The 26368-nt window shown below is 40.9% G+C and overlaps 1 long non-coding RNA gene across 1 annotated transcript; it reads right to left on the bottom strand.

Moving 5' to 3' along the window:
• Positions 1-1264: 1264 nt before the first annotated feature.
• Positions 1265-25278, bottom strand: LOC140598151 (uncharacterized). The gene is made up of 5 exons (XR_012000275.1): positions 25066-25278; positions 23510-23592; positions 16090-16237; positions 7375-7656; positions 1265-6102 (listed from the first exon to the last, which is right to left on the bottom strand). It is a non-coding gene; the product is annotated as an uncharacterized lncRNA (long non-coding RNA).
• Between the last annotated feature and the right edge of the window lie 1090 nt (positions 25279-26368).

Here is a 26368-nt window from a genome sequence, read left to right as displayed (position 1 = left end):
AGAGACAGAGAGAAAGACAGCACAAGAGGGTAGGGGCAGAGGGAGAAGCAGACCCCCCACTAAATGGAAAGCCCTACTCAGGGCTGGATCCCAAGACTGTGAGATCATGACCTGAGCTGAAGGCAGATCCTTAACCGACTGAGCCACTCAGGCACCCCATTCATTCATTTATTTAAAAATAATTTTTTAGTATCTTTTCCATACCAAGCACTTTTCTAGGATTGCAGAATATAGCCAGGAACAGAGTCATCAAGAATGATGCTTTTATGAAGCTGACTTGCTGTATGAGGGGAATACAGATAATAAACAAGAAAGATGCTAAAGGAGAAAAGCTGGAAATGAGGGGTGGTTATAATATAAGATGTGGAGCCTAAGGAAGGCTCAACTGAAAATGCATTTTTGAGTAATGACCTCAAAGAATTGTGAGAATAGGCCAGGTGAGTTCTAGAAGAGAACATTCTAGGCAGAGGGAAAAGCAAATGCCAGAAGGGACTGAAAAAAAAAGCCACATTTTCCCATTGGTTTTCCATTATTTTTACTCATTTCTAAAAGATTACCATGACTATTGCAAGTGATGTTCTCTCAAGAATTAAAATGAAGGTGACTGAGACCAGGGAGTGACAGGACAGATGTTGAGAAGTACACTTATTTTGAAAGGAGAGCAGTGGAATTTACTCACATATTGGGTATGGTGTTGGAGGAAAAGAGGAGTCAAGATTAACCCCAGGGTTTGGGACGCCTGGGTGGCTCAATTGGTTGAGCATCTGCCTTCAGCTCAGGGCGTGATCCTGAGGTCCTGGGATCGAGTCCTGTATCAGGCTTCTCTTAGGGAGCCTGCTTCTCCCTCTGCCTGTGTCCCTGCCTCTCTCTGTGTCTCTCATGAATAAATAAATTTTTAAAAATCTTTTAAAAAAAGATTAACCCCAGGATTTGAACCTAAGTAACTAGAAAACTGGAATAGTTGTTAACAGAGGTGGCAAAGACTGTAGTAGATTGGGTTTTGCAGGAAAAATAGAATGATGTGTGGATAGATTGATGCATCAACAGAAAGACAGCTATTGAGGAAAGAAAAATGAAAACAACTACATATGGTGCATTGCCAAGGTTGCACTCAACCACACAGTGGTTGGAAAACTGGAAAAGAAAAACAAAACAAAAGTAAAGTAACCTAAAAATTAGAAGCTTAGATACATGACCAGCTTGTACCTCTAAGTGTGTGAGCATAAAATGTTGCAGGATGATAAGATTAGGTAGATATTGTGAGTCACATGCAGTCAAGGTTCAATTTATAGAAAACACACATTTTTCAGGAAAAAAAAAAAAAAGAAAGAAAACAGCGGTGGCCAAGGCCTACCAGCTTTCAAATTTGCTGTTGTATAGCAAGCATTGAAGAGTGATGTGGGGCCTTCGGCGGTGTCACCTTGGCTAGACCGCAGTCCCTGGTGATTCCGCCAAACACAAATCTGGGTGTTGTTATGAAGGTATTTAGCAGATGTTGCAGATGTGATTAAAGTCTTCAGTTAGTTGATTTGATGTAAAGGAGATTATCCTAGATCATCTTGGGGGGATGGGGCTTGATTCACTAAGAGCTGAAGTTTCCCTGAAGAAGTAATTCTGTCTGTGGACCGAGCTTCATCTCCTGTCCCGGGGAGCCAGCTCGCCTTTGTTGACGGCCCGACCCAGGAATCAGACTTCTCTAGGAGCCCCCACCGGCAGCCTGAGTCCTGTGGGGAATCTTCTAATATCTGTGTCTCCTCTGGGTTCTGCTTCTCTGACTCCTGACTCCTCTCTCAGGGACACACGTACTAGAAGAGAAGACAGGGAAAAGGATGTTTATAGCAAGAGATAACTCGGCAGGACCCAAGTGGATAAAGGAACAGAGGAATGGATTAGAGGCAAAAATAATCAGATGAAACTTGGACAAATGAAGTAACTTTTGGCTGAGCCATGGAAGGCACTTTCATCTTTTCTTTGGTCAGTAGTCCGTCCTTAAGGAGGACTTACTCTGGAGTTTGCGGTGGAAATGCTAGCTTAGAACTCACTCTTATAAGGACAGGAGAGTGACTGTGGTAGATTGTTATGCTAACGGCCCCCCATGAATGATATCCAGTATTCATGCCCTGGCCCTGGTGTCCTCCCCTCCCCTACGGACACAGGTCTTGGTCTCATCATTTGCTTTGTCCTGTAGGACCAACATGCATTAGATGTCGACTAGGCAGGGAGGAGCACTCTTGCAGTGCTGCCTGAAGCTGCAATTTTAGAAGCACAGCCTAAAGAGAGAGAGAAGGGGAAACCAAGAACCAGACTCTTAACTATGAAGAACAAACCGATGGCTGCCAGAGTGGGTGGGGGACGGATTATGTAGGTGATGGGGATCGAGGAGCGCACCTCTTGCGATGAGCACAGGGTGTCCAATGGAAGTGTTGAATCACTATATTGTACGCCTGAAACTAATATCACCAGGAGGTTAACTAGCTACAATTTGAATAAAAACTTTTTTAAAAAAAAGCAGCCCAACCTAGTCTCTCTTGAAGATGAATAACTGTAGGCAGAGAGGCCCAGCTTTCCAGCCATCGCTACTGAACCCAGTCCGCAGCAAATGCACCAGCTGAATGTGGTTGCATAAGCGAACGCCCACCAAAAACCACCAGTCAACCCACCAAACCATGAACAAATAAAAGGTTGCTTTTTAATCTGCTAAATTCTGGGGTAGTTGTAGTCTCTGGTAATGCTAAAGCCTGAGAGCACAATTCCCAATAATAATAGTAGAGTGCCGATACGTAATATTTTATCCATATGTATTTTAAGATATTTTATTCTCCAGTTTGCTCAACTACTTGCAGATTTATAATGATAGGGATATAAGCTAACTTGATTTCCTATCTAAAAAAGAATATAGATGGACATAATTCTATCAAACCATTAACTGAAACTAAGTGATACAGGAGTCATTGTGGATCGAGGAAAAAGTGGTGTGGATATAAATAACGTTATCAAGTAGACAGTTTCATATAACTTCAGAGAATAATACTGTGAAAGAATAAGACCCCTGCTGCCCAGCAGGGTTGCAAAGTCGTTCTGCATGTTTGAATCAGAGCAATTCAGGAGATGTAGCTCCAAAATTATGACTAACTCCGTCTGATGGTATGGTTCTCCCTACTAATACCGATTTGGGAAACTCTCAAGAGGATACTTTTATTGACATTGCTGTCTGGACTACATTCGTTGCATTTCTTCTCCTTTGTGCTGTGCACACGTGAGGGTTAGATTCAGCTACTCAGTTTCCCTGCACTCCTTTTTTTGTCCTGAATTTAATGGCACACACTCTGAAAGCTGTGCTTTTTCCTTTGGCCTTGTAAGGGTCTTGACCCTTCCTCTTTAACCTGGAAGTTCCCTGCCTTTTCTACCATATTAAAACTCCACCCGTTCTGGTGGCCAGTTGGCCTGATAGGTAAACTAGCCCATTATTGCCCAGAACATCTCTTTAATCTGAGTGATCAGTTAATCCAACTTCAAAGCACTCTGATTTTCAAGAATGCAAAATTACCAATGACCACTCTTCCCCCATCTTCCTTGTAGGTTGAATGAGAATATTCATTTGTTATCGTCATACTAGAAGAGCCCTCACTCAACAGGAAAAAAATAAAAGATGTTTCCCTGGTCTTTTCTCTTCACTTGTTTTAAATTATGACACATTTGCATCTCATAAAAATAGATCTTCAATACACCAAGGAAGAAAATGTAATCCAGTGGTTAAGACTCAATTAGACAAGGATTTACCAGCCAAGGTGGCCATGGGCAAGTTTCTTAACTTCTCTAGTCTTTAGTTTTCTCTTATGGAATCAAATAATAAGTGTGTTGTGATAAGCAAAGTTAGGCAGTTGATATGAAGCTTTAGGCTGAGTTTTGTAGCATATGGTAAGTGTTCAAGATCAGTAGCTGTCAATAGTGGCCATGTTTACTATCTTCATGTACTTACTTGAGAGGAAAAAAATAAATGAAACAAACAATGTCTCCAATTCCAGTCCAATAAATTATAGAAGACAAGTCTTTATCAGTAACTTATTTGCTGGCCAACAAAATGCTTAAGATCTCAGATAGGACACATTTTCTCACCCATTATAGAAGATAATTGTCAGTAGATTTGATGAGCTTCACCTCTGTCGAGCTGAGGCTGAGTCATTCATCAAAGGCTGTTGGAAGTCATCTGTATCTGCTCTAACAGTGGCAACGTCCCTGCTCCTGGTAACCTCATGTCGCACTATCACTCATGGGTGTTAAATGTACTCTCTCCGGGGCAGAGCTTTTACACCCAGAACGTTCAAGTAGGCACTAAAGTGCTTTGACAAAATTAAGCACTCTGAAAATAAAAGCCCAGGGTGTGTATTGAAAGTTGTTAATAATACAGTCTCTCAATAATTGCTATCACAGAGCAAAAATTAGGCTGTTTGGGCTTGTGCCACTTAGGAAGCTATAGGTAGGGGCCAAAAACATCTCCTTTCTGAGTTAGAGGTTCTTCCTAGAGAGTAAAGTTGATGTAGTGAGGCAGGCATTGAACTCGGTTCCGGGAGCTAGGTGGCTTGCCCGCTCAGTTTTCACGTGAATTATTCCCAGTGGTTTGCCGTTCTGTGTCTTTGTTTCATCTTTGGGAAATCGGAGATAATGGGGCCTGTTGTAGAGGCTTCCTGCGGTAGTGGGTAGTGTGTGTGACGGATCTCCTCACCGTAAACATTAATTACAGTGTATAGGAATCGTGTCTGCGTAGAGAACTGGTTAGATGCCGATTACTGGGCCTTTCTCCAGAGACTTGGACTTAGATCTGGGGTAAGACCTACAAATCTAAATAGTGAACGTACATCCTACAGACCCTCTGACCACCTTCGGGTCAGCTATTGACCACACTTTCAGAAACATTTTTTTTTAGAAACATTTTAATTTTTGTAGATTGTGTACTACACAATGATCATACCAATGATGAGAACCACTCATGATCATAAGAAAAGGAAAAGTACCAAAATGTTTTCTGGAATCTTTGAAAATATCATCTATGAAGATCCCTGAGAGAAATGATATGGATTCAGAATGTTCTTTTCTTCCCTACTATTTTCAGCAAAATTATTGTTAGCTAGAGTGAAACAGGGGATGAAAACATGAATGTGCCGATAAGTAAAGACACGTTCTAACGCCCTAACCATCATAATATCCTGTAGTTAAACATACTTAAGGCTTGAATGTGGATAGAAAGATGGAGAGAGAGAACAGAGAGTGATGCACACCAATTGCTCTTTGGGCCTGAATAAGCTAATTAGTACCACTGACCTGTGACTTCCTCTTAATTATATAGCTCCGGCCCCCGAAACAACCTGTTTCTTTTAATCAATATCAAAGACCTGGAACAAAGCAATAAATGGGGGAAAGCCAAGATGTGAAAAGATACCACAGTATTTTTCTTTTCCCCACATCAGATTCTGAACCATAGTTTTCTTTGTACAAATTATACTCCAGAAACAGGTGTTGTCATTAGTTTCCAGACACCCACTCACTATTACAAACACCGATAACCTCTACCACCCCCATTACCAAGAGAGCTTTTTCAGAGACAAAGTCAGTGTGTATCTCTGGGTTATCATTTGAAAGGTGCCTGAAAGGGTCAGTTCTCTGGCCAAAAATGCATTTCTTCTACTGACCTGTCAGCAGCTGATTCTACATAGCCTCTTTTAAAATAGAATTTAGAAGTCACTAATACCTATAATGAATTAAATTAAATAGGTATTTCATTTCATGTTGAAAGGATTCAAGTAAACAGAAATGTACTGGTTTCCTATTTCTTTTAGGAAATGAGATGGCCATCAGAGGCTATCAATTACATTTTTAAAATTTTGTTTCAGACATTGTAGACTATTTTAAGCCAACTTGCCTTATAATCAAATAAGGTCTGTGTATAAGTATTATTTATAAGCTACCAAAGAAATCATGCTTACCAAATTAAGACCCCAGAGATGACGAGAACACAGAACTGCAGACCTAACACCGGTGGCCGTTTTTTCCCTCAAAGCCTTTGTTAATTTGAAAGTGAGCAGAAAGTTTTGGCAGACTTATGGGCTGGGGAATAAAAAGTAGAGGTCAGAGCCCACGAAGAGTGAGAGGTCCCAAAGTGGCACACCAATAATTTATGCTTCAGGGATAACGGTCAATATAAAATATGCCAGCTCTCCTGAGGACTTCAAATCTCAGTGCCCTTTTCCATTACGGTTACATGCCCTTGACCTAGGGTGTGATCGAAGCAGATCTACTAGCATAAGGTCATGTTATTTAGAGCCTGAAATTTAAAAAAAAAGAAAAAAGAAAAAAAGAACCTGAAATTATCTCTAGAAAACTTTATCTAATCTTTCCAACCAGTGATGCTGTGTTAATTGGATGTCTATATAGAAAAAGAATGACAAGCTATTTCATGATCTACATATAAAAATAATGTTTACTAAAGCTAGGAGTGAAAGGCAAATAATAAAGTGTATAGAATATAACATATCTGTACATAACTATCCAGGAGAACATCTTTGACTACACTAAAATTAAAATTCCTCTTAAATGAAAGAAACCCTTAAAAGAGGGCACAACCAACCCGTGTTGTCTTCAGCATTTGCAAAACATATGCCCAATATTACCTGTGGCCAGATTATATAAAGAATTTCTGCAAATCAATACGAAAAATTCAGACAGCCCAGTAGAAAAGTGGGCAAAAGACCTGAACACGCACTTAACGTGGGAGGATATCCAAGTTGCCTTCATTAGGGAAATGCAATGAAGCATCACTACACAGCTGTTATAGTAACTAAAAACTTTTCTTTAAAAAGTTGACTATAAAAAAATAAAATAATAAAATAAGATAAAATATTAAATAAAATAAAATAATAAAACATTGACTATAGTATTGGTAAATGTGGAACAATGAGAATTATCACATGCTGCTGGTAGAAATATAAACTAGTACAATTACACCAAGAAAACTATATAGAAATAAAGTAAACATGTGCAGATGTCCCAGACCCAGGAATGTGTACATATGTGTAGCAAAACACATGGATGGATAAGTCAAGAATATTGACAGCAGCATTATTTATAATTGCTCCAAGCTGGAAAATAACCCAAATTGAGAAATAAACGAATTAGAATATATTTGTACAATTCAGGAAATACAGAGTATGGGGGGGAAAGACAAATCTTTGCTATATATTATAGTATAGATTAACCTTAAGAATATTGAGTGAAAGAAAACAGATTTTTTAAAATATTCTATCATTTTGTACATATGAAATCCAAAATAGACAAAATAAATCTTTGGTATAAAATACAAACAAACAAACAAAAAGTTACCTTTGGGAAGAAAGCGTGAAGTACTTCAGAAATGTCATCAGGGAGACTCCATTTCCGTGTTGTTTTTTATTTTTTGACATGAGTGGGCATTACACAGATGTGCTCCTTTGTGATTCTTCGTTGAGATTTGTGCTTTTCTCTATATCAAACTCCCATTTTTAAAGTTAACATTACATCCTTGGTGAAAGCAGCTGATTTTTGAAGTATCTTTTTCTCACTTTAGATGTCAAAGCCCTCAGGACCCCAGTTAGAGCCATTCATAAAATATATTGTGGCCACGACCTGCAATGGAATTAGAGTCTTTAGGGATAGGACCTAGGAGTTCGTCTTCTTCAGTGTCCCCGGGTGCTTTGGCAGCCAGGATTGAAAACCACTGCATAAGGGCTTCCAAGCCTTTCCCAGTTGCATCTATCTACACAAAGCTATTTTTCCCATTTGGTGCTCAATACTTATATTGATTAACATACAACTATGTATGGTATGAGAACATACATATTTTTTCCATAAAGATTTTTGCAAGCTCAACTTTATAAAAAAAAAAAAAAAAGATGATTGATCTCTGAGTACAAATTGATCTAACTGTGCTTAAATATTTTTTTTTCTTAATAAAAGATTTATATATAAAATTTAGGGTTTGTTGTAGTTTAAGTAGGTTGGGTCTTGTAGTCTTAAAGATTTTCCTGAGATTTCTCAAGTATTCCTTAAAATAATAAAGTTCAGAATCCAATAATTCCGGGACATTGCAACTTATTATTGTCTCCTTGATATTATATCTGGTTGGAGAAAATAATTAAAGCTGGTTGACGTTGGGCTTTTAGAGACAAGATTTGGGGCTAGATGGTATTGTTAAGGTTATTTAACTATTACCACAATGGTAGGCAGAACTGCAAAATTTCTCACCCTTCTTGTAGATATATGTTTAGAATTATATCTATCTATCATCTATCTACCTATATCTCCTGTGTAATCCCAGGGATTTTAAATTATATTTCTACAATGAAGATAATTTATTTTATTCCAGTGATCAGGTCATATCATAGAGCACATTGGCTTTAAGAAAGGGAGGTTATCCAGGTGTCTGACGTACTTATCTAATCCATTTAAAAGTGCAGCCTCCTCTGGCAGGTGGCAGAGGAGGTTGCCAGGACCCAGCGTTCACGCTAACCTGGAGCCACAGACAACCGTGTTGTGAACCGTCAGTGGAGAGCAGGGGCCTCCGGGAGCTGGGCGCCCACTGGCCACCGCAAGGAGGGGGCACAGGCCGACAGCAAAGGGGAGCTGAGCGCTCCCAGCCCCCCCTTGGAAGGGCCCGGCGCAGGTTAGGCCCGAGCCCCCCAGTACCTGAACATGTGGCCCCCTTGGGAAGCGAGCAGCGAGCAGCGGCTGGAAGTTGGAGGATCACAGAGGACAAAACTGAGTCACCCTGGGCAGAGCGCTGGGGCCAGCTGGACCCCAAGGGGCGGCTGCTGCTCCTGGGCCGCAGGAGGAGGAGGGCTCCCGGCAGATGAGGCCCGGGCCCAGGCCCCTGGGCGGTGGTGGGAGCAGAGCTTGCTGGCCGGGGGCCTGCACAGAAGCCAGGGAGAGCTCCAGGCCCAGTGGGAGCGGAGAGGGGCAGACTGGGGAGAAGAGGCCAAGGGTCACGGCGCCCGGAGGCCTCCCTGGAGGAGAGGCCCATGGGCCGTCCAGGCCTGGCCCAGCCGGGACAGCGGAGCGCACTCCCCGGAGCCGCTGACCGATGCCTGATGCGGTTGCTAAGCTGCTTGCCCGGGAGAGCATCGCCTCAAAAAGCTGTGGATGTGGCTTTTGTCTAGAGAAACAAAGGCCCGTGAGATCATGGGGCACGCGTGGGCCCGCAAGATTCTCGAGAAACTCTGTGGACCCCGCTGCGGAACAGAAAGGCCGTGGGATTCAAAGAAGCTCTGAGCCCCCAGTTCACTGGCCCATAAAAACTCAGCTGCAAGCACTTGCTCTTTATGATTCAGGAAAAAGCAAGGAAGACCCAGGGCCGAACCCAGAGCCCGAGGATATTACCAGGTGCCCGGAAGGCAGACCTGAGAGCCACCGGGCATTTCTTCTAGAACACGAAGCCTAATCAGGGAAGCCTGGCTAGACTTTGCCCGGCTGGACTCGACAGTACGGTAGTCTGGTGACTCCGTTGGACCTTCCATTTTCTACCTTGGGCTTTGGTTTGTTTTTTAGCGCTAATGCCTCAAATTGTTATATTCCTGCAGCCTGGTCATATCTTAGGAGCGTTCGGGGGCAGATAACTTGTTTCATTCGCTTCTAACGTCCGGAGATGGAGAGGAATTGTTGCCATAGCCCTCACCTTAATGGATTACTCACTGGTACCTTATTTAGATAAATTAGATGACGGAATTTTGGATTTTAAACTGCTGCAGTTATGGGATGAGTCACCTTGGGAGGTAGAAGTGGAAGCAATAGGGAAGACTGAAAATGTGTAGCACCTTAAGGGCAGGCTAGGACGTGGGTATTCCATAGACAATGGGGATCACAGAGAACTTATGCATTTTTTTTTTTAAATGACAAAGTTCAAGAAATGCCTGATGGAAAATCCAATGTCACAGTAATGCAGGACTTTTATTTTATGTGTGAAGTAAAGTATCCTCCAGAAAATGGAAAAAAAAAAAAACCTATAAAATGGGCTTGATGATATCAAAGAGATTTAGTTTCTTGTCAGGGGTGATCCTACAGATGTAAAGATCCTCTGAAGAAGAATAGAAAGATCCTTCTTCATTAATCAGTTGCGACCTTGCCTTTTTTGGGTCGGAAATATCTGTGAGGAACTCTTTGATGTTCTTATAAATTACTAGCTTTGTCCCCTTTGTGTCAAGAAAACATGTCTAAATGAAGTATGTTTACATTTATGCCTTGCAGATATAAGGCAAGTGTCTCATCAATACTGCATCTGTGACAACGTTTTAAAGTACAAATTAGGAAAACCTTTTTTCCCTAATTATCCCTTATTTTAGCTGCAAAGAATGTCATTTCTTCCAGAATTTTAGTGTACCATATATTCAGTTATAATGAGGTCATTTTTTTCTTTGTTTAACAAACTCCAGAGTTATATGCTTTGTAATTCCAAAAAACTTGTCATGGTTTCTTTAGCAGATGATGGCCGTCTGCACCATGACTGATGACAGCCTGTCCTGGAATTACCACGTGAATGAATCTCCTAGGCTCTCCATTGACTATATGGTTTCTTGAATTCTGGCATAAGCACTCAACCATAGACTATCCAATTAATTAGAAATCCGTTTCAAGAATAGAACATTTTTAGAGCGATTTTGACATAGGCCCGGGGGATCTTGAAGCCATGTTGTGTGAGGAATGACTAAAGAAATGAAGGACATTTAATTAGGTGGAAATGAAACATATTTAGTGTTCACTAATGGCCTGGTACCAAGAGGTGGACATTAAATACAAGCCGCTCTTTGGAAGGCATTTTTAAGACGTTGATTTGTTCAACAAAATAAATGTATTGCTCCCGGATGATTTGTGGACGTTTTCTAGGTGAGCTGATTAAGAGCCTAGCAAGTCTCCATTAGATATCGAGATATCGAGGCTGCAATGTTTGTGTGACCACATCGGGTGGAACGGGCGACATGACCGAAACTCCCTTTCAACTCACAGTCTAGGATTCTCTCTTGCAGGGTTTCTGATGCAAAGAAGATCAGCTCAGCTGGTACCAAAAAAAAAAAAAAAAAAAAAAAAAAGAATGAAGGTGACCTATATTATTTTTGAAATAGAAACTTTCCCCGGCAGAATTCAAAGCAAAAAATAAAAGCATCTTATTCCACAAAGATTTGAAAGCGATCCTAGAATTCATCTGGCTCAAACTTAAAATCTTACTAATGAGGAAACTGAGGCCCAGAGAGGTGATGCGATCTGTCTAAGATCACATCAAGGCCACACCCCTAGAAGGTGGGCAGGAGACTCAACCCAACCTCTAGAACCCGATGATTAGCTCTCGGCAGTAGCCTGGCCCCTGTTACAATAGCAGCCCTTTTGTTTATTTGTCTCCTATGAAATCACCCTTAAAGAGCCATGTCCTAAAAAAAAAAATAAAAAAAAATAAAAATAAAAAAATAAAAAAAAGAGCCGTGTCCTTCTTCGATTCCCCTCTGTCATGTCACACGGTAAATTGGTAATATTAATTTCCACCTTTTTTTTCCCTATCCCCTCCCTCTCACTTCCCGTCTCATACTAAACTTTCAGAATCCCCGCCTGTTCCTTCAGAGGGGGCAATGGGCCGAGGGCCGCACGAGCTAGAGCACAGTGGCCCGGGGCCCTAGAGAAACAGGTAGCAGCGTTAGAGGGGAACGCCTGGGGCCTGCCAGCATCATAGATCAGAAGCCAAAAGGCATGAAATGGAAAGGGAATGAGGCCTTCGGGAGGAACCATAAGAGGCGATTGTGTAGGAGCCCTAGGACTGCAGAAGATGTGTCGGCCTGGACGACCCTAAACCCCTCGCATCCCCGTGACCTCCTGCACTCGGATTCCCACTCATTACTACAGAACCTGTAATAGTCAGCTGGGGCCGCAGTAGCAACATACCATGCGCAGGGGGGTTAGACAACAGGAATTTAGTTCTCACAGTCCTGAGGCTAGAAGTCTGGGGCCAGGGTGCCGGCATGGTGAGGTTCTGGAAGGAGCTCTCCTCTCGGCCTACGCACAGTAGCCATCGCACCCTGTGCTCCTCTGACCTCTCCTTTGTGCTTGTTGACAAAGGCTACGGCTCTCTGACGTCTCTTCTTATAAGGCCACTAATGCTATTATGAAGGCTCAATCCTCAGGACTTCCTCCAATCCTAATATCTCCCAAAGGAACTTATCTCCAAACACCATCATGTTCAGGGGTACGGTTTTGACGTATGGATTTAGAGGATTGGGCGGGGGGAGGGGTACAAACACTGAGTCCACACCAGAGGCCCCCCTGCCTGTCCTAGAATATAGAAGCTGTGAAACTCTGACACCAAACTTACATAGCAAAACACATTCCCCACAGGTTTCTAGCTTGTGGAAAATTTTGAGATCCTGTACTTGCCCTAAGGACGACAACAACAGATGCGAAGATGTTATTCTCCTCTATTTAGTAGGTTTTAGAATATTTTGGAAAAGTTTCTCCAAAGATAACTTACTTAAACCTTGAATACGAGACTGGTTCAAAATGGTTTCTCTCCATCTCAAAACGGTGCTTCAGGGCTCAGAATGAAAAGATAATTTCTTTTAACTGGCTACGCGTAGTCCAGCTAACTCCGCCAATCGCTTCCCAGTCCTAGGTTTATACGTTCCTGGCGTAAACAAGTGTGCCATGTGCTGTGCAGGGTATCATTTTGTCTACGCTAAGATCCTTTTATTTGGGGGTAAACGTGTAAATGGTTCAGTCCATTCTAATTTGTTTGACATTGTGAAATTTCATTTCATTTTCTAAGTGGGACAATATAGTAAGTAAACATTGATTTTTTTTTTTTCTTCTACTCTCTGCTGCACACTGAACATTCTTGAGGAAATAGGTTTCTACATGGGGGATCTGGGTTAAGTATCAAAATATTTTTTTCAACAGATTAAGGTTAGAGAAGGGTTGATAGGAGATGGAGCATTAATGCCATTTACAATGACCTGTGACCTCTGCTTGTTTTCAGATATGTACTTGATAAAGACTTAAGGGAAATTACATCCATCCATATATAATTAGAAGGTCAGGATGACACAACATCTGTGTCAAACAAGTTAAATCCAAGGACTCCAGTTTGCATATTTACTATTTAGGAAACATGGAAAGAAAGAAGTCTTGATAAAATACATTTGGTAAAGTGTATTATTAACTTTTTTGCGCACCCAGAGACTTCCTAATTATAAAAGGCAGAGAGAGGGCACTGGTCAATCACGTATCTGCAACAATGCTTGGAATTGTTCTTAATCTCAGGACATCTAAAGACAAACTAATCTGTGGAGAATAACCAAGCTCATAATGTGGAAATAGAAGTCACTATATGAGTTACAAATTGCTATATGCAATTATATACCATTTACTCTAAATAACATGTATTTGGGCTATAATAGACATTTTTAAATTTCTCCTTTTTTTTAAGAAAATGACAAAAAATGGATTCTATACCGTTCAGACTGTCTATTCTGATCTGCTTCCCCTTCTTCTGCCTACGTGGTCTATACTCTGAATCCTGGGATGCTCTTGCTTAAACCCGCTTGCGTTGGAATGTTGATATCTGATATATGGCTCTACTTCTGAGTATAGAAAGTGTGTTATCTTTCCTTAAATCTCACGTTGAGTGTCAAGTCCCTATCAGTGGTGTGCTGGATGTATGAGTACACCCCAAATGGAAGTGTGTGAGAAGTGGAGTCTCATATTTTATATCAATGCACCTTATCTTAAGTCTATTACTCCAGAAACATGTCCACAGAGTTTGGAGTCTTACCATCCTTCCACAGTGGCTATTCTCCAATTCCACGGGCGAGGGGGTTCCGTGGCCCTCTGGCCCTGCCGCCTGAGGCCTAGGATAGCACAGTACGTCTACATTATTACTGATTTACTCCAGCAACCCCTGCCATATGGTTCCCCCGTCTGACCTCTAGCTACGGATCAGCCCAGTCAGTTGCTCTGTCTCCTTGTTCCAAACGTCGGGCGCCACCCCCTGTGCGGTGACCAGACCGCCTCCCGGATGCAAAAGACAGATGCTGCGCACTGTAAGCCCGCCAGGCCACGGGCTCCCTTTGCACTTCCAGTGTGCAGGACGCTAGCTGGGTACCGACGTGGGCTTGTGCTCTGGCCGTGTGCGTGCCCTGTGGCGGGTTCCTCCGGGCTCCACTCTGGGCATGAAGCTAGGCCTCCTCTCTGCTCTGAGCCCCGGGTGTGTCCAGAACACTCTCCCCTGTTCTTCCTCAAGAGCTCCCAACGTGCTGAGGCAGGAGCAAGGCACAAATACACGTCCCGGGGAGACCCCGTCGACTGAGTTGTCTGTTTCCTCTGTCGGGTCCCCATCCTCCTCCAGAGAGCACCCTCCTCACCTGCAGAGGGAGGAGGTGGCACCTGTTTCCTCGCTCTTTCCTTCGGAGTTCTCCTTCGTGGCATGCCACATCTGACTTCCTTAAAGTCTAGGCTTTTGAAAAGCTAAGGATTTGATTTTTGTGACCTTAAATGATTTATGTTTTAATGCTTTTGTGCCGTGCTGTCCCCCCCAAAGGGGGATGTTTAATGGGTACAAAACACTCTGGAGAACACTCCTTCGCAGGTATTTCAAATACTCGTCCTGATGCTTATTGTCCTTCGCAGCGCGGTGCAGAGCCCGCTGTGCCCTCCAGCACTGTTGTACACGGGCCCATTTCTCCTCTCCTTGCCTCTGGCTCCTATATAAACTCCAAGAGTTGGTGACTTTACTTCTCCTACAAAGAACTGATGTCTAATTTTGTCTAATTTTCTGTTTACGACACTATTGCCCCCCGCCACATGCGCACACACAGGGAAGAAACATTACAGCACGACACTGACTAAACTGGGTCGTTGACCTTTCTCCACCGTGACACAGCCTCATCCTATTGGCTTTGGTAGCCCAGCAGAGTCACCACGTAATTATGTTACCCTCGATATTGTATGAGCTTCAGAAGCATATAATAAACTCTGAAAGGCTATCGATACGCCTAACGCCAAACAATCAGTACAGACCAAAGAATGAGCTAGTTTAATAGGTTGAGATCTAATTTGAGGTGCTGTTGTTGAGGAAGGGCAGAGCGTAGCTGTTCAATAGTAAGACTATTATAGTAATCGACTCTTCCAGAGAGCTCGGTGCAGATTTACACTGCAACAGAGTGACATTTAATAAGTAACTGATACCCCCTCAATCTTGGTCTAAGGAGTGGTAGCTGGATTTTCTACAAAACCAATCTGTAACAGGAAGACTATGGAATTCATTCTGATGATGCATAAATCTTAAATGAAATTGAGTCTTAGAGATTAATCAAGCTGAGGGATTTTTATCTGCTAGAACAAATCTGTCCTAAAACCTAACAAAAACCTTTTGATTAGAAAAACACTATTAAAATAAAAATCACTTTTTTTTGTTTAACAGCTGATCTTATTCCATAGAATTCAGACAGCATAATCATTTCACTTATTTGTTTATGTATTAAATAATATATATTTTTTTTATTTAAGAAGAGCACAGGGCATGAGCAAGGGGGCAGGGGAGAAGAGGGTGAGAGGGAAGCAGACTCCCCACTGAGCATGGAGCCTGACCCTGAAATCATGACCTGAGTGGAAGGCAGACACTTAACCAATGGAAGGAGCCACCCAGGCACCCCTGAAGCATTACAGTCTTTTTTTTTTTAGGATTTTATTTATTTATTCATGAGAGACATAGAAAGAGAGAGAGCAGAGACACAGGCAGAGGGAGAAGCAGGCTCCATGCAGGGAGCCTGATGTGCGACTTGATCCCAGGACTCCAGGATCATGCCCTGGGCCAAAGACAGGTGCTAAACTGCTGAGCCACCCCTTCTTTTTAAATTTATATCAAACATAGGATATTTGGGAGAGAAAGGAGATGGGATGCTGCAAATGCATGTTTATAAATGAGCATTTACATTTTTAATAGACCCATTGTACCAATTCTCATCCTCAAAATTTGTTATTCCATTTAAATATTTTCATATGAGTTTATCCAGAAACTCTGAACATACTTACCTTTACTAAAGATTCCTAATTATCTTTAAGATGTGATGAGATGTAACTATCAATAGAAGTCATCAGGAGAAAATTCTGTGTTCTTCCTCAAATCAACATATTTGTTTCACTCATTTTTTTTCTTCCGTCCAAGGTATTAGACTTGGTGCTGAAGGCAACAAAAGGTCAAGAAAGACAGTATTATGAAAAGAAAACAAGTACAGAATTAAATTTTAAAAATGCAAGTCAACCATCATATAAAGAATAATTTTTTTTAAGTGTTATGAAGTTTCAGTTGTCTGAATGTTGACATTTAGGTGAAGAAATCTAAAGTCTTCATGGGGAAGTTGTCATCTAAGACATTTTTTAGAAGATGCCTAAGACTAAATAGCAGGGGCACCTGGGTGCTCAGTTATTTAAGCCTCTGACTCTTGATTTCAGCTCAGGCCATGATCTCAGGATTGTGAGGTTGGACCTTAGGATTATCTCTCTCTCTCTCTCTCCGACCCTACTCATGCTCTCTTCCTCTTCCTCTAAAGAAAGAAAGAAAGAAAGACTTTGAATAGCAGACATTGCGAGTAAAACCAAGAAAATATAAATGAAGACTATTAAGATGGGGGATAGCATGAATAAGTTAGAAAAATATGGGGCATAACCAAAGAATAAGCTTGACCTATGTGGCTAGAATGTAGTTAGTGATGGTAGCAGGTAAACTAAAAATGGGTCTGAAAGCAGATAGTGAAGAACCTTAAAGATCAAGTTAAGAGGATCTACCAAAATTATTAAGCAATGAGAAGCCACTGAGGGAATTATACTATGTGGGGTGTGTTTTCTGCAGTTTTTTCTGGATTACAAATAAACTGCTACATAAAAAAAAAAAAAAAAAAAAACCTCTTACTATTCTCTCTTAGTCCTGTTTCCTATGTCTGTATCTTATATCTAGGTTCCAGGTGTTGATCTCTGTATTTCACTCACCCATCCCACACACATGTGGACGTGTGTACATACACATGAACATGCACACATGAACAGAATACATATACTCTGGCAAGCTCTTTTCCAGGTGTCTTACTGTTTGGTGTGTGCGTGTGTGTGTGTGTGTGTGTGTGTGTGTGTGTGTGTGTGTTTTCCTGTTATAACAATATAGGCAATAGTTTGGGATGAGTATTGCGATGATTTTTGGTTGCATTGTATAGGAAATCCAACACCAATTTCCTACCCCTCCTTTCCCTGCTGTTTCTATCATAGAGGCTGGAAGAATAAATATTTACTTTCTCAGATTGTCTTGCAAGTAGAGAGTATCCTGTGCTACGGATCTTGGTGAATACACTGAAGTCTGGTAGAATAATCCTAGGAAAGATTTTGCTTTCTAGGTTAAAGCAATTGGATCAGTATCACCCACACCACTTTCCTCCTCTTTTCTTCTTTCTGTGGATGCTTGTACCTGGGGTGTAGGGTAGGGAGAGATCAAGAGAATTTCTGAAATATTGGTTTTGATGTATTTGAGCTACTGAATCAATATCCAAAGAAACTTTTACATATCTTCAAATAACTGATTATATGGCAAAAGTAAATCTCAACTTGCTCACTTTCCTTTTAGCTTACTTGCTACCAGAAAATTAAGTTCTTTTTTTTAAAATAATTTTATCTATTTATTCATGAGAGACACACAGAGAAAGAGAGAGAGAGAGAGGCAGAGACACAGAGACACAGAGACACAGAGAAAGAGAGAGAGAGAGAGGCAGAGGGAGAAGCAGGCTCCATGCAGGGAGCCCGATGAGGGACTCGATCCCAGGACCCCAGAATCACACCCTAAGCCAAAGGCAGACGCTCAACCACTGAGCCACCCAGGCATCCCCGAGAATTAAGTTCTTGGCATGTTTGGTGAAAGTCAAATAATTTATTTGCTGAATTCCATATAACCTCTCTGATTCCCACTTTCTTATCTCTAAAATGAAGAAAATACCACCTACTCTGAAGAATTACGAAGACAAGTAACAATGAAACACCTAATACAGGATAAAAGCAGCTATCACAAGATCTGATCAATTAGAGGCAGATTAATAAATATTTCTGAATAAATGAATAAGACATTCCTATTTCTAAGAAGCTTATTTGAATAATATTAAGTTTTGTTTGGCCAACCGATTAAATCATATTTGAGCAATCCTGTTGGTGATCAGAACATTTGATGTCAGTCCAAATGTAGATTTGGAAGTCCGTATTATGTCTATATTTAAACTGAATGACTGAAGCAGCATCTTGGGTTTAGTTTCTCTATCTTTGACTAGAATTTTATACTAAATCAAATATGGTGATCAAATGGTGACCAATATATTCAAATTAGATGCTCATATGATTCTGTAATGTTTAGAAGATAATGACAATTTTGTCTTCGGTGATCCAAGAGTATATTTCTTCTGAATTTTTGCATTGTTTTAAAGCTTACTATGTACATAGTAGGACATACTAACAACACGCCATGTAGGAAATGCAAATTGTACTTGTAAAGGCTCCCTGCTGTATCATGATTGTTTACCGTTAAACTATAGGATGATGCTGACTGGTACTACAAAATATTTCTTAATTTAATGCTTAAAAAACAGAGGATTAGGGGTGATTGGGTGTCTCAATTGGTTAAGCATCTACCTTTGGCTCAGGTCATGATCCTGGGATCCTGGGTTTGAGCAGGGAGCCTGCTCCTCCTTCTCCTTCTTCCCCTCCCCTTTGCTCATGCTCTTTCTTTTCTCTCAAATGAATAAATAAAATCCCTTTTAAAAAGGCAGATTAGTCATTATATGTGGAGGGGAGATTGACATTTAATCACTGCAAATCAGTATTATTTTCAAGAGTTCGTTACATAAACGGAAGGTAATACCCGATGTCAGCTAAAGAGGGATGTAGAAAACACAGCCATTAGGAAGTGGCAGGGTAGATAGTTGGTAGTTTGGGGATTGATCATGTCAATCTTCAACATCTTTTTGTAACGTCATCCTATGACTAGTGAATCCATACCCAGATTCCTACAAAACTGTATGTAGAATTTCTGAAATTTATTTTGCTTTATATCACAAAAATCGGCTACTATGTCTTATAGTAAACCACATACAAAATTTTTTTTTTCTTTTATAAACTCCGTCTCCCCCACAGAACTCAACTCTGCTTAGTGTGTAGAAATTCAGAATAAAATTTATGGAGAGTTCTCTATCAGGACTCACTATCAGAACCTTAGATTGGGGCACCTGAAGGGCTTCTTTGGTTAAATGTAGGCTTTGGGTCAGGTCATGATCTTGGTTCCTGGGATGGAGCCCTCGTCTTGGGCTCCAATAGGGAGACTGCTTCTCCCTCTCCCTCTCTCCCTCCCCGCACTCATCCTCTCTCTCTCTTAAATAAATAAATAGATGATAGATAGATAGATAGATAGATAAATAAATAAACAAACAAACAAATAAATAAATAAATAAATAAATAAATAAAATCTTAAAAAAAAAAGATTGAGATTGAAGCTTTAAAACAATAAACATGACCTTACTGGCCATAACTCACAAGCAAAAGAATCACTTGACCTCAAAAAGCTCTTGCAAAACTTCATGCCTTTGAAGTTCTATAAAGGACGAGTGGAAATACCCTCAGAATCCAAACAACTTATTCAAAGAAAAATCTTCCATTCCCTTTTTTCACTCAGAGCATTTTTTTCAGAGTCTTCATATCAGTGCTATGAATGCAGAGTTTTACTCCATTCTTTATTTCTTCGGACTTCAATGTGAATTATTTCTTCACGTATGAGCATAGGATAAACCAAAGGTGGGAACTTTAAAACAGAAAAGTCATGGCTTTGGGATCGGACTCTAAAGCATTTTATCCTGCAGGGATGAATCTCTCCTAAGTCCCCTCAAAATGTGTTTTGACTGAAATATAAACAAGTAGTTCAAATCACGCTGAAGAGAGGGGCAGGCCCCGGTCCACTTTTGCCAGATACACGGGGATACAGTAGGCTAATCACGTGCCAATGGTTCTGGAGTGCTCCTTTATAGTCAGGGAACACATTTATGTTTATGGAAATTTAGTGTGAAGATAATTAAGGCAAGGATTGAAATAATGTCGTACTGGATTAGGGCGGACCTTAAAGTTAATGAGAGTGGTTTCACGGGATGAGCACTGGGTGTTATTCTGTATGTTGGCAAATTGAACACCAATAAAAAATAAATTTATTATTAAAAAATAAGAGGGTAAGAGCCTCAAAAAAAAAAAAAAAACATACATCGCATAAAGTGACGCACAGAGACACAGAAAAGAAGATGGTTTGAAGACAGAGACAGGAATTGGAGATCCACTGTGACAAGCCAATGAATGCCAGACAGAAGCCACCGAAAGCTCGAAGAACCAGAGAATTCTCCCCTAGTCCTCGGAGGGAGTTTGGTGCTGAGACTTAGCACCCCAAATCTGAGAATAGGTTGCTGGTGTTTCCCCATCGACAGTAAGCGAAGGTTCCTTTCCTCCATAACCTGCAGCCTCATCTGAGGCTTGACTGAGTTGGATCCGCCTCATTGGCAGCCGTGAGGCCATTGGCAGCGTCCCATTGCTTGTGGATTGTTGGACTGAGAGCTCCGGTGTCTTGCTGGCCCTCAGCTGAAGGTGACCCTCAGTGCTCACCACGGGCCTTTCCGACGTGGCTGCCTGCCTCCTCAGAGCCAGCAAGGAGGGTACCTCGATGGCAGGAGATACCACATGATCCTGTGCCTTTGGTCTGCTCTGTGCTGACGAGTATGGGCCAGGCCTTGCCCGGGACCGAGGGGGTCAGCATCACACAAAGGTGTCGACAGCAGGACGCAGGGACTCGTGGGGCCTCCTGGGGCCTGTCTGCTCGTTCAGTCACACACATCTGTTCCTTAAATTGGGCCATGGTGACGTGGAGCCCCAGGGAGAGCGGAGAGTCTCTTCTGGGGTAGGTAGTGGGGGTCACGGCCGTGTCAGAGGCCTCTGTAGGATCCAGGGTCCTCAGTTTGTGGTGGACGTGCCACTGAGACTTGGCCTCAGCGGGACCCGCGCTGTTGTCGTCGCACCAGTTCTCTAGCACATTTTTGGCTGTGACTTTGGCTATAAAATCTCCCTTGTTTCTGCTCTTCTTATTTGCCCGTTTCTTTGGTCTACCTGGATGCTCTCCAGTGCGCTCCTCTTATGCTTTAATCAACCAGACTTGGTTTCCATTGTGTGTAACCAAGAACCCTGACTGATACACACAGTAAAATTAAAATTGTTTTCTAAGATTCCAGCCCACCTCCACCTCTCCTGCCTTCCCTTACTACAGACAATAGACACAAAATAATGATCATTAAATTTAGGTGTAAACATTAGAAGAGATGTAAAATACGTCTATTTCTCTCGAGAAAGGCTGCCTCTGACTCTTAAGTACCCAAGCTACATGTTTCTATAGCACGTCCCTCTCACAACAGTTATCCACTTTAACTATTGTCATTTGTTAAGAAAATCTTCCCACTAGACTCAAAGTCTTCTTCGTGCACAGATACCATCGGCATCTAAGTTAGTTGCCTGGTTCATCAGGAGAGTTTCTTAAGTTCTTGCTGAAATAACGAATGTGTGAGTGAACGGATGAGTGGATTTCTATCTCTCCTCCCTCCATAGTTCTGGTCCCCCCTAGTAATGAATTGCAACTACCTTTGGAAAGCTACACATGTTAAATATGCTAGAGTTGACCTTTTCTTAGATCATCTTGAACTTTTTTCCCTGAGAATGCTGTTTCAAAATTCATTCACAGCTAGATTTCCTAATTTCTTCAATGTCGTGTCAAAAAATAGTTATTTTTTTTAACTCAGGATAGTTAAAATGTCAGCTGACATGACACATGATGTTATATTAGTTTCAGGTGTACAAGTTGGTGATTTGACAAGTTTATACATCATGCTATATGTTCCCCCCAAGTGTAGCTGCCCTCTGTCCTGTCCCGTTGCTTTGCTATTACAATATTATTGTATTCCTTATGCTCTGCTCTTTATTCCCGTGACTTATTCGTTCTATAACTGGAGCCCTGTATCTCCTCCCCTTCACCCGTTTTGCCCAATCCCACACCTCCTTCCCCTCTGGCAACCACCATCAGTTTGTTTAATGTCATTTACAAATATCCTCTCCCGTTTGGTAAGTCGTTTTACTGTTTTGTTGATGGTTTCCTTTGCTGTGCAAAAGCTATTCATTTTGATTTAATCCCAACAGTTTATTTTTGCTTTTGTTTCCCTTGCCTAAGAGATATTATTTCATCTTTGGGCCTACCTGAGGCTCCTAAGATCATTTTCCAAACTTTATGACATTTGATATGCAATCCGGTGAAATTCCTAGATGATATTTACAATTAAGTTTTATTAAGTTTTATTTTATTGCCATGTTTTTCATACATTTCCAATATTCTCTCTCCCTCACTCCACATCTTCTTGGCTGATCTACTCCATTTCTCATACAGACCACCAAGTTCATCCACCTTACCTTCACTTATACCATTCCCTTCCCTATAATATCCATTTCCTCCTTCCACAAGTGTTGAAATACAACTCACCATTAGCTCCTTGCTAACTACAATGAAAGGGACATGCTATAGAAATATGTAGCTTGGGTACTTGACCTTATCTAAAGTCAGTGGAGGCCTTTCTAGAGAAAAATAAACATATTTTTCATCTCTTCTAATGCTGTTTACATCCAAATTTAGCAATTATAATTTTGCCTCTATTGTCTATAGTAAGGAAAAGCAGGAGAGGTGTAGGTGTAGGTGGGATTTTCAAGACAAAAATGTGATTTCTTCTACTGTCATTTCCCTGCCTAGGCCAAAGTAGTCTTTTCCTCCTTTAAACTCTCACGTTTATTAATTTATAATATCTATTATATTATAAACATACATATATATGCTTTGTCTCTTTTGTACAATATAAGATCCATAAGTATACAATGCATTGATTTATCTTCATATTCTCTGAGTATATACTAGATATTCAGTAAAGATATGGATGATCTTGCAATGGGAAGAGTATAGGATATAACAGCTACAAAAGAAAAAAGCAATCTCATTAAAGATTACCTGTGTGTATTAATCTTCTCTCAAATAAAAGATGTCAAGTTTTCTATATTGCTTTGTGTAGGTATAACCCAAATGCCACATGTGAGTATTGGCCAACCCATATTAATGCTGTTCATAAAATCTTATAGAATTGATCACGTCCCTCAGTTTCTGTGGTAGTCATTCCTGGGGCCAGACACCAAATATTTCTGGCTTTCTTCCATCTACCTTCTAGGTACATTTGAGATTAAGAGGAGCCAAGTGATTAGTTTTGACCAATGGGTTTGAGTGAAAGTGGCATCTGCCAGTTCAGAACCAGACCATTTAATTAACTATGTAAGACTTTGAGAGCCTTCCTTTTGCTCTGATATGAGGACTTACTGCATTTGAGATGCTGCTGCTCCATCCTCTAGGTCCCTGAGAAGTGGTGATGCAGGTAGCTCCCTGATGACTTATATGAACTTCTAGAAATAAAACATTGGTATTTAAACTACTGAGAATTTGAGTCATTTGTAATCACAGCATAAACCAGTCTACTCTAGCTGATGGTACCTTTATTTTCTTTTCAATATAGCAAGTCTAATTTGATAATAACAAAGTCTCCACAGAGTTTCACTTCTCAGTATTCTTTGCATCACACTTCTTGTCACCCACTGTTTAGGACATCAGCCATAATTTATGCACATGTGAAAAGAAGATAAAATCATTGTGGGGAAAATTAGCAATTATGAATTGGGAATTGGATACGGGGGTGGGCTTATACAGTGAAAACATAGGGGGATCACAGAATAAATTTCTTGGGAAAAGAATAAAGAATTTAACCTTATTTTAAGTGTAAAATGCCATGAATGCTACACTACACTCTCAAATTCCTATAGACATGTGTTGCTTATTTCAAGAATTATTTATAAAAGAAAGACAAGATGATGAATGCAACTAATAAAAAAGTTTGGGTTTCAGGCTATGATTATAAAGGTAAACTTTTCTATGCTAAAATCTGGATTTTTATTAAATAAGCGTTCCCACAGAGGAGATTATATTAACATGCATAACTTTCTAAAAAAGAATGCCACCTTTGCCATATATTATCACAAATTTTTAGGAAATTATTTTTCTTTTATAGAGGATCTAAAATTTAGAGATAAGTGACCTGCTGTAGGATCTGAATGCAAGTAATAGAAGTTTTAAAAGTAATATAACCTATCAATCAGTCTAGGAATGGCTTTTATTTCATTTGTTATTTTTTTAAAGATAGGAGCTCTCTATTCTTTTTTTTTCCTTTTTATAGTCAGCATATTTATTTTTAATATACTCTGAAAATCGCTGATCTTTAATTGATGTATTTAGATTATTTAATCTGTTATTATTGATGTATAGTTGACGTACAATGCTATATTAATTTCAAGTGTATAACATAGAGACTTGGTAATTCTATACATCATGCAATGTTCACCACAATAAGTATAATTGCTATTTGTCACCATACAAAGTTATTACAATTTCAGTGACTGTATTCCCTATGCTGTACTGTCCATTCCTATGACTTATTTATTTCAGAACTGAATATTTACACCTCCTAATCCCTTTCACCTATTTTACCCATCCTCCCCAACCCCTTCCTCTCTGACAACCACCAGTTTGCTCTCTGTATGAGTCTATTTCTGTTTTTATTTTCTTGCTCATTTGTTTTGTTTTATACATTTCACATCTGAGTGAAATCAAACGGTATTTGTCTTTCTCTGACTAACTTACTTCACTTAACAAAATATTTTCAAGATCCTTTCATGTCGTCAAAATGGCAGGAACTCTATGGCTTCTATTTTAACAATCTGCTTCCTAATAGCCAAGAGTCAGTTTTAGCATAGTAGGCCATTATGATCACTATTACTACTATTATTACTATTACTGTTACTAAAGATAAGAGTAAGAATCCTAACCTAGAATGAGGTGCAGACGTTCTTCATTATGATGTCATTTGAACCCACAACGACATCTGGGTGTCGAGAAATTTCTTTAAACCGGGTGTCAAAGGAGGATCGTTGAAAATGAGAAACTCTTATCCATTGATCTGGAACGAATTGCTGACATGGTCCTTATGAAGTCCCGACATAAGGAGCCTCCGTGTGGAGTGGTATTAGCAAAGCGTGATCCTGTGAACGACACAGTGGACCAGACAATCAAAGAGAGAATTTTGTTCAGGCTATTTTGTTACTAGGGAGGACCTTAGTTAAAGAAGAATGTCTCAAAGAGGACGAAGACGGTTTGGGTTTTACAGAGGCAGGTAACCAGGAAGTCTTGCAGTCTTGTGGGATTCCTCAGGAAGAAGGAAGGAAGGTCTTAGAGATTGCAAGGGCAGGAGTGGCCAAGAACAAGGAAGTAAGGGCGATTCGTGACCAGCCGTGGTGCCTAGGCCTGCGGGGCTCAGATGGAGTTCAACATCATCGATTCCAAACCCAAGTTTCAGTCAAGATACAGAAGTCACTCGCAGAAATCACCAAGTATTTTTAGCAAAAAAGGGATATAACACAGGGACTAAACTGCTTACAAAACCAGTTGGAAGGGCTGATGATGCAAACAGCAGGGGAAACGTCCACTGGCTCTCAGGTTTACCACCCCAGGCGTGGTGTGGAGAACCAGGTGGCCGCCGGGCTGGGCCAAGTAGGACAGAAAACTATGGGAAGCTATTCCTGAGGATCACAGGAAAACCTCCACAGCATCTCACATCTGCTGAAGCCCATGTGCTCACTTGCCATTGCCAAAGGGAAGAGAAAAAAGAAAAAAAAAAAAAGGATATGGTCTGCCTCACTTCTCCCTTTCAAATCATGCTCAAATGTCCCTCGTTGTTAGAACATCAACTGTATCCTGAACCCTGGAACCAGAAGAACTGGAGAATGTGGCTCCTAAATCCTCGGCCACTGTGAAACGGAGCTGTTGTGGTAAGTGAAAGATCATCTGCTAAGAAAAGAAATTATGCCGATCCCAGAGGGACCCAAGGGGTGGCCCGTGTTGTCATTCTAAACAGAGCCCCGTGTTTGCTGCTGTGCTGCTCAGAGAATGACAGCTCTTTACTGCCCAAATCTGACCTCATGAAGGAGAGAGCTGCGCGACTCAGACCGACGCAGGCTGAAGACTGAAGTGTACAGAGAACAAATTATTGTCGTTGCTACTTCAACAACTGGCCGGGACACTGCAGGCTTCCTTCTCCTTCCTGAGAGAAGCGTTCAGAGAAGTGCGTGAGTC

This window comes from Vulpes vulpes, chromosome 3 (genome assembly GCF_048418805.1).
Source record: "Vulpes vulpes isolate BD-2025 chromosome 3, VulVul3, whole genome shotgun sequence".
Lineage (NCBI taxonomy): Eukaryota > Metazoa > Chordata > Mammalia > Carnivora > Canidae > Vulpes > Vulpes vulpes.
The sequence above is the reverse complement of the archived record's forward strand: the minus strand, read 5'-3'. Positions and strand labels throughout refer to the sequence as shown.